Raw genomic sequence first — 12,522 nt, 5'->3', positions numbered from 1 at the left:
GAACTTCACGACTTTGTAGAACGCTAATACATTTATTTTTTCATCAGAAATGGCAGTCCATGTGTACCACATTTAAACAATAAGCTTGCCTTTCTCTGATACCTTCTCCAAGGCCAAGGACCCCGCAGAAGTGGCTCAAAGATTTCCAGAGATTCAGAGGCCCCGAGAAGGAAAACGTTAGATTTGCGTTAGATTACCCACAGAACAAAGGGCAGAGCCAATAATCAGCCTATGACAGTAACACAGTACTTACAGTTGATGTCCTACTTCTGGAGAGGTAACGATGCCTCTTCAAATGCTCTCCTACTCCACGTCACCGCATCTCTCTCATATGGTTCAGGACTAAATCAGCATAATCACACAAGGGAAAGAAAATTCCACATATGTTACAATTAGATGGAAAAAACGTCCTTTTCAAAGCTCAGCGTCACAGATCATCTTTGATTATAAAGACATTTTATTAGTCAAGATGACTCCACGCAGGCCAGAATTCGTTGCTATAATATGGGAGATGACAGCATAACCAAAACATAAAAAGAAAATAAAGGTAGGCACTGTCTTCATTATTCCTTCATACTGTAATATCTTCTGCAGGATAAATCAAGTGGATTTTACAAGCTGTGTGTTACAGCACAGATTCATTTTTCATAGCTTTCATACACATTTTTCTGCATTAAGCAAACAACTGCCAAATAAAGGCTAAAATGTGCTTTTGGAATCAAGCCATCCCTCCAGCAGTTTTGCATGAATCACATTGTGTTTATTGGTAGCCTCAGACAAACAAACAGTAGCCCTGAATAATGACAACAAACGTAATAAAATAGCTATGCCTCATTGCTTCTGGAAAAGAGGACAGAGGTAGCATACCCACATTCCTGCTCATTCTGATGTTACCCTGATGTGTCTGTCACTGCCAGACAGGACACACATCCTCTCCCAAGCGCCTGACCAAGAGCAAGTAAATTAGGTATGACACAAGTTACCTGGATTCAATTCCTTGCCTTGACGAAGACTTCCCACGTGACTCAGACAAGTAATTTTTCTGTCTCTCTGTTCCCAAGCATTATGTATGGAAATAGTTAGTTACTTCAGCGAATATTAAGAAAATGTTCATTCCACATTACAAGAGGCTATGGCCAGGAGCGTCAGACAGTCCAAGCGCTTTCCCATGTGGGATGAGTCTAATTGTTTTGAGAGATGTTACATACAAGTTGTAATAAAAGATCCTGATTCATTATTGTAATTATCTTCCCAGGAATACATGGAAAAGATTATACCCGAGTAATATTTCATAATATTTTTCTAAGAGCCTGAGAAATCGCCGGCTTGTTGAAATACAAATGCCAGCGTTCCTTTTCCAAATCAAGACTGAATACACTGGATTTAGTGCGGCAGCACCACCTGTCGGTAAATTTGTCACCGAGTTATCTAAAAAGCAAGTAGAAAATTATCAAAGCAGACCATGAAATGAAAAGCCATGATTTCACCTGCAAACTATATATTCATCTGTATCGTCTTACTGCCAAGACCCATATGTGAAACTGGGACCTATATCAAAGTACACCCATATTATTAGTGCCACAGAACTATTCTTCCACACGAACCATTCTTTTATTATAGGCAACATTTTCTTGAGCCAGAATTTCACTTTTTTTAACCTCAGTAATTTTGAAGCAGCAAAGGCCACCTAATTTGCACAGAAGCTTCAGATTAAAATCAGGGTAGTTCTTCGAAATGAATGTACGCAGAAAAGAGTATTCCTGGAAGAGGCAAAGCCATCGTAAGTGGCAAACAGTTTATCAAGCTGTCAGCAGTGTCAGTTCTGGCTGTGAAATCTGAAAGAGCAGCAAATGTAAGGTTAACAAGAGATTATTACTTCAGGAAGGGTGGCATTCACATAACTGTGAAAACAGGGAAATCTCACAGCTCTTACTGATGAGATTGTTTTTCCAATGTGGAATAGTAACTCAAATTACTAGAAGATTGTAAGGAAAACACACATCTCATCACCTTAATCTCAGAAACAGGCTGTAGTGTGCAGATAAATATTTTGCTTGCTGCTATAGTTTTCTATGAGGATGTTAAGCAGGGATTCTGGCACACTGTAATAAAGGCAAATGAGGTGGAAAGGAAACTGCCACCAACTGCGGAGAACTGAGCAACAATCTGGGAAGAAAACCCCAGATAACTTCACCAAACAAACTCAAAATTAAGAAACTCTGTCAATCTGATCACACATAATGTCTTCACCTTTCACATTGAGTGTGGCAGCTTTTCTAGACCACAAACACATCCTCGAGCAGGGGCTGTTGCGCTCAGACTACACTGTGTAGTTCACATGTGCCCATCGCTCAGAAGCACATCCACCACTGTTCTTGTTCAGACCTACGGTGCTGAGACCATCCTAAGGCAGACCTGTCCATCACATCACTTGTTCTCCAGCTGAACACATGCTCAGAAGAGCTTGTTCCAAAGCCCCCGTGGTCTTCTACTGCCAGCACAAGTTCAGCATGCAACGCACTTGCACCTGCCGGGGTCTATTCTCCAACCACAAGTGCCTGAAGACAAGGATCTCTGGCTTCCCTTACACAAAAATGCTGATACTTTGTTTTAGACCTCTAGTCATTGATTGCCTGCTCATGTACTTTATGCAATAACTCATTATTTTTATTACGGATTTAGGCTTAAACACCTGGTCACACGACTACTTGCACCCTGCTTTGAAGAACCGCAAGTCCAGCCAGGCAGCTTAAATTACAAGACCATGGTTTTGCTGGTCCTACTTGGAATTACTCATGCCTGACAACATGATCGGTGTCAGCACTTTCAGTGCTTAGTTCCTCATATCGGTTACATATGATCAATTGCACAGCTTTCCTCCTTTTTAAAATTTCTCACTGACTGACACATCCATTTATTTACAGCTAAACAGACACAGGCTACAGATTTTACTTCCGTCAGTGCTAGAGGATAAAGGGAAACACGAGCGGTGTGGAGGACAAGCAGCAGCTGGGTCTCCTCATTCCTCGCTCGGTCTCTCGCCGCCAGCAATGGGGGAATATTTCAAAGGGGTCAGCATAGGACACTTTGCAGAATGTGGTCTTTTCCACTTTTTACTGCAATAGGGCTTTCTCTTCATTCCTAGGAAAGCAACACCACAGCAGGTTTGTACATTCCAGCCTCTTTGCAAGAACAGCGGTGTTCGTTGCTCTCCAGATGGAAGCATTACCCACAAATAACTGCACTGACATTTCCTTCTTTGCCCTCGTACTCTCCTGCCACAACCACATTAATAAGGCAGTAAGAGCAGGAAATACAGACCAAGACATTTCAGATGACTAATAGAGTTCAGATACCCCAATTAATTTGGCGTCCAACATATGGCATCTTAAAAGAACCTCAGCTTTTCAGCAAATAGTCATTCAGCATTATACGAAGATAAAATAACATTCAGTAATCTCAAAGGAGATGCCAAGTACTAATTTAAAGCAAACGGGAACAACTTTGGGCTTCGCTAGGACTTCTCACAGACATGGAGATAAAGGAATTAGATATTATTTCTAAAATATTCACTGGTGCCTATCTAGAAATTATGCTTTTGTACCCTGCACATTTGAAAGTGCAATCACTGTGCACTTCAGTACTACGCTGAACTGAACTCCATATTCGCAAAGCATTTTGGAATAATGTGGTCTTTTCTCCCCTATATTGCAAAGAAACAGAAGGATAATGCATTCTTTGTAACAGTACTGAAAAATGCCAGAGCACTCCGCTAATGGCATCTTTTCCTTCATCAACTCTCTTTGATTTCATATCACTGTTTTGGTTCCCCAAAATAAACACTTCGTCTCCTTCTTTTGAGACAAAACAGTTAAATACAGAGAGAGAACTGGTAATGATCTCTAAATATAAGCCTAGGAAATTTATTATTGATTACACAAACATCTGTATTTTGATTGAATAAGTTCATGTTGGGTTAATCCTCTCCTACCTTCTGCCGCAACAGAAAACAGGGCTGTTGGCAAAACTACTCCAGGGTTTTTCAAAGGCCCAGGCGTTACGATGTAATCCACAGTCAATTTTACCCCTGGCATCTTTGCAACACCTCCAGTTTTGCCTAAAAGACACCTTAGCTGTGAATATGCTTTGCCTGCATACGTACAAAACAGACGTCTGAACTTTGTGATTATCTCTCTATCTTGGCATATTTTCCACATAGAACATACATATTGGGTCTTTTTAACCTTGCTTTCTAGATCTGTATTCTGATATTTACATTCTAATATCTATATTCTATACCTGTATTGATACCTCTGTCTGCCCATTATTTGTACTTCCTGCCGTCTTTTGCTGTGCTTTAAATCATCTCATTCCATACCTTCATCGCTGTAATTGTTGTGGCTCCACTACCAATTCCATACACGCTGTCCTATACCCACTGCCCCAAGCAATTTTATATTTATACTGAGAACAACAAGAAACAGGGAGGGGAGCACACAGGAAATAACGCTCTGTTGTTGTAATACTGGGTGAATGTTTTTCTCTGTCAGAACTTCGGCAAGAGGAGACTATGAAAGCTGCAGTCACTCTATAAAGCTCCTAATTATAAAAAGACCACCATCTGCAAAATTATAAGAGCAGCAGGGCTTGCTCTGGGGCTCTTCCTTTTTCTTTGCTCTCCTGCGTAGCTCCAGCCAGCTTGCCTTATCAGCCAGGCAGTGAGACTGATGCTCTCTTGAACTGCTGTTTCAGTTTACTGATAAACAGATCAAGCACAGACTGCTTTATTTTTCTAGCTTATTTTATTGTGGTGACTCTTCCTAATGTCACATTCAAACTCCGCTGCCTCCATTTCCAAACTGTACACTAAGTTAAAAAACCTCCACGACTATAGTTACCATAGAAACTATCTCTATGATACAGAAAAATTTCTTAAAGAAGTCTGCAGAGGAGTACCGGGTATCATCAGAGGCATGATACAATGGTTCAGAAGAAAACGAGGGCCGGGCTGTGCTCCAGAGCCTGCATTTCTGACAAGTTTCTCTCAGGGATGAAGAGTGTCTGCTGAAACAGGAATGGTTGTTTGCACAGTGAACTGACTGATCAAGGGCTCACATGAGTATCACAAGGCCATCGCAAAATAATAAAACAGAGTAATAAAACTTATCCCTTTGTATCTTCAAGTCGTTACGCTTGTTAAGAGTATGACTGCGGTGCTGATCAGTCCCAGCCGATGGATAATATTCTCTGCATTTGTGTTCGTATCTGTGAAAGAATGACAGAATTCCTCTGGATGGAAATAATGTGTTATCTGGTCTTCTCATGATACTGACATCTTCCAGTCTTGCGATACCATGAGCAAAATAAATCTCTTGTCATTTCAGCCCATAAATGGCTCCCTTTGGCATTAAAAAGTCTGTAAAAACCATAATTACAATTGCAAAAAACCAGAGACAAACCCCAAGTAACAGATCCCACATGCATTCCCGATGCATGACATCTCAGGCGTAAGTGCAGACACTTTTCTACTCAAAGATGCTGCCAAATGAAAAAAATGTCAATGCTATTTGTTCCTGCTACTAAAAAAAATATGTTTTCTGAACCGCGTTTCAAAATCACTTTGTATCGAGAATGCCTGCTGGAACACAATTCAGAGCTGTTACGGGAGAATTCTGCTACCACCTTCTGGCTGACAAAAATGCTTAGCGCTTACTGAACCAGCGTACACTGAGTTTGTAACGTGTTTGCTGTTTTTTCAGTCTGCGCTCTTCACACGTTACTGCCCCATTTTCATCAATACAGAAATAGGAAACAAACAAAAAAAAAGGTACACCTTCATTTTGCAAACCTTTCTCATAAAAAGAAAAAAAAACCCCACCAAATTGCAAAGAAGCCTAAATATTTGGATTTTTTTTAAGGATTTGAAAATCATTGTGCTGTAATTGAGAAGGTTTAAATTGATCACAATGGAAACTGAACTTCTTGACATAAAAGTGCTTTTTTTCCACTTCTAATCCCTCCCAAAAAAGTGTTGTGGTTCAATGCAATTTATTTCACTAAGTTATCAATGAACCGAGAAATCAATTGTTGATATTGCTAGAACAATAATTCACAAAAGGTGCAATCTTGTAAAATCTTTTGCACACTTCTTCCATTGCATATGTGATTTAGCCCCACTAACTTCACAGTCCTAGAAACAAAGACAATCAGTATGCTGGATGCTTTTACTTGAATACAATTGCTTGAATGAAAAAAGAGCATAACCCAGATCACAGTCTTGCTATCTGTGTTACGACCTTCTCTACCATTGCCACAATTTATTCTTAAAACCTCTGGAGTTATATAACAAAAGCAGTATTTCTTTCTTTTGCTTGAAGGCCACGAAGACGATCAGAGGGCTGGAGCCCCTCTCATATGCGGACAGGCTGAGAGAGATGGGGTTGTTCAGCCTGGAGAAGAGAAGGCTCCAGGGAGACCTTCTAGTGGCATTTCAGTCCCTGAAGGGGACCTCCAGGAAGGATTGGGAGGGACTGTGGATGAGGGAGTGTAATGATAGGACACGGGGTAACGGCCTCAAACTGAAGGAGGGTAGATTTAGATTGGCTATCAGGAAGAAATTCTTTACTGTGAGGGTGGTGAGGCACTGGAACAGGTTGCCCAGGGAAGTTGTCAGTGCCCCATCCCTGGAGGTGTTCAAGGCCAGGCTGGATGGGGCTTTGAGAAGCCTGGTCTAGTGGGAGGTGTCCCTGCCCAGGGCAGGGGGTTGGAACTGGATGATCTTTAAGGTCCCTTCCAACTGTAACCATTCTATGATTCTATGATTGTTTTTTAAGCAATTATCTAGCCTTCATCTGAAGAAAAGCCTGAAGACATAAGGTCAAAGGTTCAGAAACATGACGATAAACAAAAAGAACTTCATATTTAAATATTTTAAATAAACTTATTTTAAAACAACATCTTATTTAGGGAACCGTCCAAGAGAGCACCTTGAATGATTTTGGCAGCACTGACCAAGTGGGAGCAATCAAATGAACAAAGAGTACAGCCGTAAAGATCATCGTTAGCTTCCATAACTAAGACCCAGTCACTTCTTCTAATATAATCCACTGTTGTTGCTGAAATAGGTGGTCAGAACTCCCCCTCGTCATACACAAAACCAGATTTAGTTGTGTTAGTTCCCTTCAGGATAAAAGAAGGTAAAAGGACAAAAAGCTGGAGAAGGACCAAATGGAAGCTCAAACACTCAGTTTGGTAGTAGTACAAACATCCACCAAATAAAGTGACATGTTACAACACCGTAACTTTTAAGTTACTCATCTGTATTTAGTTCTTCTCCCGCCAGTATTCCTGTAATCCATCGATTTATTTTCAAATTCTTCTGGGTCACAGCATTAGTGCACTACGTGTACCTACATGAATTATCGGAGTATTTTCTCTCACCTAGGGAGCTGAATTTTTTAAATTTCATGATAACATTTATGTTTAATTATTCCCAGATTCTGTTGTATTTCATCCTTGTTTCAGCTGCAGCAAGGATAAAAAAGATCGTTATAAAACACGCAACACTGCAAGTTATTACCAAGTACCACTTTACAGAGCGGCTGTACAGATTGCATCAAAGAGGTTTTACTCTCTGCAGTGAGGTCCCAGGCATAGAAAATGTTAAATGCGGAGGCATCAATGTATTATTTGGACTTAACCTACATCCTATTGAACTCAATAACAAAATTTCCAGTCTCCTTAGCAGGACCTGAAAGCAGACTTCTGAAAACTGATTAAAAATTACCATGTTTTCTAGGTTTCAAAGGCCCTGTGAGAATCCAGCCACAAGTGATTAAGCCCCTCTCGAAATGAAATGCAGGCACCTAGGTTACTTAGATGACACCTTTGAAAATTCTGCCTTAAATGATTTCTTATGATCACACAGCGAGCCTATGCTAAAGCCAGATATTAAAGGCAGGTGGCAAGCCTTAATGAAGCATCTCCTCAAATTCAGACCATGTTTTAGCAGCAAGCACTCAGGTGGATTATTAGAAGCGGGTGCTGTTTAATCTCTCTCACCTCCTGGGAAAAACTGGCATTTAAAAAATGTTAGCAACAGCAATCACAGGAGGCAGAGAAAAGTATTCTCTCCTAAAAAGACAGTCATTCTGCTTCTCCACAAGATGTGACATTTTAAGTTGTTCTGCCCATCAAATCTGAGCATATTCAGTTGAACTGGACAGTTTCTCGCAAACTCTGCAGGCTTTTGACTCTCTTAGCTTTTCAGAGATTTACATTTGTATTTAAAACTCTGCTAAGCTTTCTAAAGAAAGGATTTGTTTAATTATTTCACATTTTGATATTTCCAGATCTGAAACAGGGCTACCTGCCTTGACTCACAATGAGCCCCCAGAATCCCTTTAAGTTTCAAGAACTCCCTGTCTGTTCCAAGGAAGCTGAAGGAGCCCAAAATGCCCTTTGCCACTGATGAGAAGCCAAAACATTCAGGCGCCACCCACGAAGCGGCCCTAGTCTGGAGCTAGAGTCTTGACAATCTTCTTCCCACCCTCTGTCAGTTTTATTCAAAACTGATGCAGTTTGGATTTTTTTGCAATCCTAGGCTTAGCAATTCTACATGAACAATGACCTGGTTTGCAGACAGCAGGACCCAAGGCTTCTCACCAAACAAACGGGCAAGGAAGTCAACAGATTCTGCATTTTGAGAAGTGTTTCTTTGCAGATTCAGGTTTTGCAGCGAAACCCTGCTGTTTCAAATGCTTGAAAATTTGTGACCATCTCGCGTACAGATACCATTAAGCATGGGTGAGGTGGGATGACTTTTGACTGGTAGAAACTCAGGGTGGCTTTTGGCAGAGGAAATCTGCGCAGAATCTAGCTCTATGCAAAAAAGGAGATATAAACCCCTCTGCTATCAGGCAGAAAACACATCCAGCATGTCGGGACACAGAGAAAGCATTCATGTTCAAGGGAAGGGTGTAGTGATGTGCTACTCAGCAGTGAAAGCCAACAGAGGATAACATTACTAAAACACAGCAGATCTGATAACGTATTTTTAAGCTTAGAGCACAATGAAAAGACACCACTTCTGCCTACTTAAAGGTGTCTTGCCTGCAATCTCTCTTTTGACAGAATTCAACACCACGTTCTGCTCATTTCGCCTACCTGCTCGGCCCAAAGCAGCAAATACAGTTCTTGGTAGAGGCTTCCAGCTTGGTACAGAGCGCCTTGAAGTGAAAACTTCCATAACAAGTCCTTAAAGTATTAAACCATTGTTTTAACGTATAATGTGTGATATTTCATGGTAGGCGGGTGCAAAGGATAAGAAAACTTCACTTGACAGCAGTCATCTCCAAGGGTAATACGCAAACATTTTTCATGGGTTCTCAAGACCACAGGATGGGCACTAGCTCTGCTTTCTAAAAGGCAACACACATTCCTGGTTGACTAGGTCAATCTGTCCAACGACCACTTTGGGGGAAGGACAGAGGATTTAGCAACAGAAGAAAATATTGTCACGATGGAATGTGTCACTGGGACACTTCAATCTTCTGGTCCAGATTGTGGATAATGAATGTCAAATTAAAAAGGATTTTCTCTGAGAAAAAGAGATTGAACTCCTTCACCCCTAGAGAAACTTATTTTCACTGTCTGATCATCTAATTTGACCCCCTGAATAACAAGGCATGGGAATTTAGCAATTCCTGCTTCAGATATATAATCTGTGCTTGAAAGACACTCTGTTTATATACACATATACACACCCACACACACAAATATATATACATAAAACCAACAGATAACCTACAAAACCAGTTGTCCTTTTAAAGCTTCCAGTGATGGAAAAATAGTAATAATAATCTCATCAATCATCACTATTCTTAAGACTATGCATCTGATTTCTGGGTTGCAGGTGTGTAGCTTCCCTTTCCAGACACTGATTTTTCCTATCCTTCTGTTAGCCTCAGTGACCCTAGATCAAAAATGTCAGTTTTGCATGAAATTATACAAACGATGATCAAATCTTAAACTTCTCTAGAACTACTTCAAAATTCCCCTTGATCAGAACATTTCTAACATTCTGTAATCATCGACGATCAGCAAAGGAAGCTGTGTTCTTACCATCAGTATGACTGGCACTGAGAGATTATTTCCCAAAAACTTCCTAAGTCTATCCAAATGCGCACATAGATCCAAGTCCAGAGCAGCAGCACATCCTCCTGTGTACGTCTGTTCATTGTAGAACACTGCTTCCGTATTTTTTTAAGTGCACAATTTCTGATGTGAGATAAACAGAGCATGTGTAAATAAATTAATTAAAAAAAAGTTATATGAATGCAAATCTTCACCATTTCTCTGATACCTCAGAACAACAAATGCAAGATCCAGTTGTTAAAGACATCACAGCAATTTGTCTAACGCTCAGGAAGAATTTACAACTGAAAATGAAGGACAAAATCCATCAAAAATTATGCACGTACTTTCAAGTTTTAAGTGCTAGGGACCCAAAATCCAGTTACCAACCATTGGACAGTTATTCCATATCATTCTGAATCTCACCTAAAAGCAGAGGTTTCTCCAAACAAGGCTTAAAAGTCTATTGTTATGCACACAACATCATTATCTAAATCTTATTTGAACAAGTTACTCCCTAAATCTTCAAAACTGAGTTGAAAACTCTCTCACGCCTTCCTATCAAGCACGGAAACTGCCTTTCTGAAGCTATGCAGACTTGTGTGAGATGATTATTGCACACCGTGAATCTGTAGTGTTTTGTGCAGGCACAATATAGGCCATTTCAAAAGACTCACTTAATTGCAAACCACGACTTGTTTGTAGACTGTTCTGTGAAACAAAGAACTCATTCCGTCTAACATCACACACAAAGAAGGCGGATACAGCTCGGTAACCTTCAGAGGACTGATTGTACGTGGGTTAGAGTTAACAACAAATTGAGTTTCCAGATTAGTTTTTCGTTTTCTTTAATGTGATAACACTACAGAATTTTGAACTATGAAATAAATACATTCTTGATGGATTTGTTCCTGGAAGATCCAAAGGCACGTCTCCGTACCAGTGAGATAGTAATTAGGTGTGGAATAGCACCGTATGATACTTTTGGGGAACTACATGGATTTTAAATTTTCCTCCCTACAAGTTTTCTCTGTGTTTGAACCAACTCCATTACTAAAGTGATAGGAATGCTACCGTTCAATCCAGTAACTATCATGCTGGTAAAACAACACTTTTTGAATTTTTATACAAATATTCTCAGAACAGAAAATGACGTGGCCTTTGCAGAAGCATAACCTTTTTGCATCGCACAAAGCCAAAAAATGTTGGCTCGTTCTAAAACAGAAGTATGCTTGCTCACTACAGATGAAACACAAGCACAGTCACAGGAACAGCACAAAACTTATTTTATGGATATATATCAGACTTTTATTCTTGTGCGGTACTTTCACTGACAGCGAATAAAGTGAATTTCCTATTTTAAGCACAATTATTGGCGCTACAATAACAATGCAAATACACCTACTTTAATTATGCAACATTTCCACCAATCTTCTTCTTATAAAATAAGGTATCCAACAAACAGAAACAACTCAAATGCTTTCTATATAAACAGGGAAGGATAAAACTTTCATATATTATTCTTATTTCTCCCCTTTCTTTCCAAACTGTTGCTACCACATGTGCCACCACATACATTAAAATGCTCTTGGCAAACAGCAAAAGAATGTTTCTTCTGCTTGAAACTAAGGAGCTTATCCTCCCAGACTTAGAACGGGCCTCGGTGGGAGCTTCGGATCAGAAGGAAACACTTGGTATTTGATGGCTCAAGCAAATTTGTTTCTTGACCAAGAATATGTGTATCTTTATGTAAGATACACAGGTAATGAAGCAAGCGGAGTGTGTCTCACACACGTTTGCAGAAGTTTAGGGCTACACTGTAAGCAGTCTCCTGATTATCCTTTTTGCATCCTTAAACTTCCTTTACAGCAGCAGTTGTAGGGATCACTTAATCTGCTCATTCTAGCCACATATACTTCAGGATTTGCTGTATACCGTACAAACATCTAGGCATTTCCATTTTAAAAACTGTGCAGATGTTTAATTAGGAGAAATCAATTTGTATTCGCCTGCAGAAATGTAGATAGCTGTAATTATTACATATAACCTATTATAATACATCAAAGAAGTTGGCACACTACAGAGGACACATAAATTGGTCAGCTGACAGGAGGGAGCATTCAGGGCAACTTTTAGGGAACTGGGAGAACGTAAAATCCCAGTCTTTTTCATAGTAATTTCTGATGTTAGCATCTTTGTTCCTGTGTGAATTAAACAATCCTTTAATATACAAGCAAAAGTTGGGGTTTTTTTTAAACTGAACTCACATCTCACAGACATTTAGGAAGTAAGCACTCATAGTTTCCTATTACAGTCTTTTTAAGTAGGCAAGTATTTTTTGAAGTGAGCTAGACAACCCACATTCTCAAAAATAAAAGGTTTAAAACT

This window comes from Rissa tridactyla, chromosome 1, assembly GCF_028500815.1.
Source record: "Rissa tridactyla isolate bRisTri1 chromosome 1, bRisTri1.patW.cur.20221130, whole genome shotgun sequence".
In the NCBI taxonomy this organism is placed as follows: domain Eukaryota; kingdom Metazoa; phylum Chordata; class Aves; order Charadriiformes; family Laridae; genus Rissa; species Rissa tridactyla.
The sequence above is the reverse complement of the archived record's forward strand: the minus strand, read 5'-3'. Positions refer to the sequence as shown.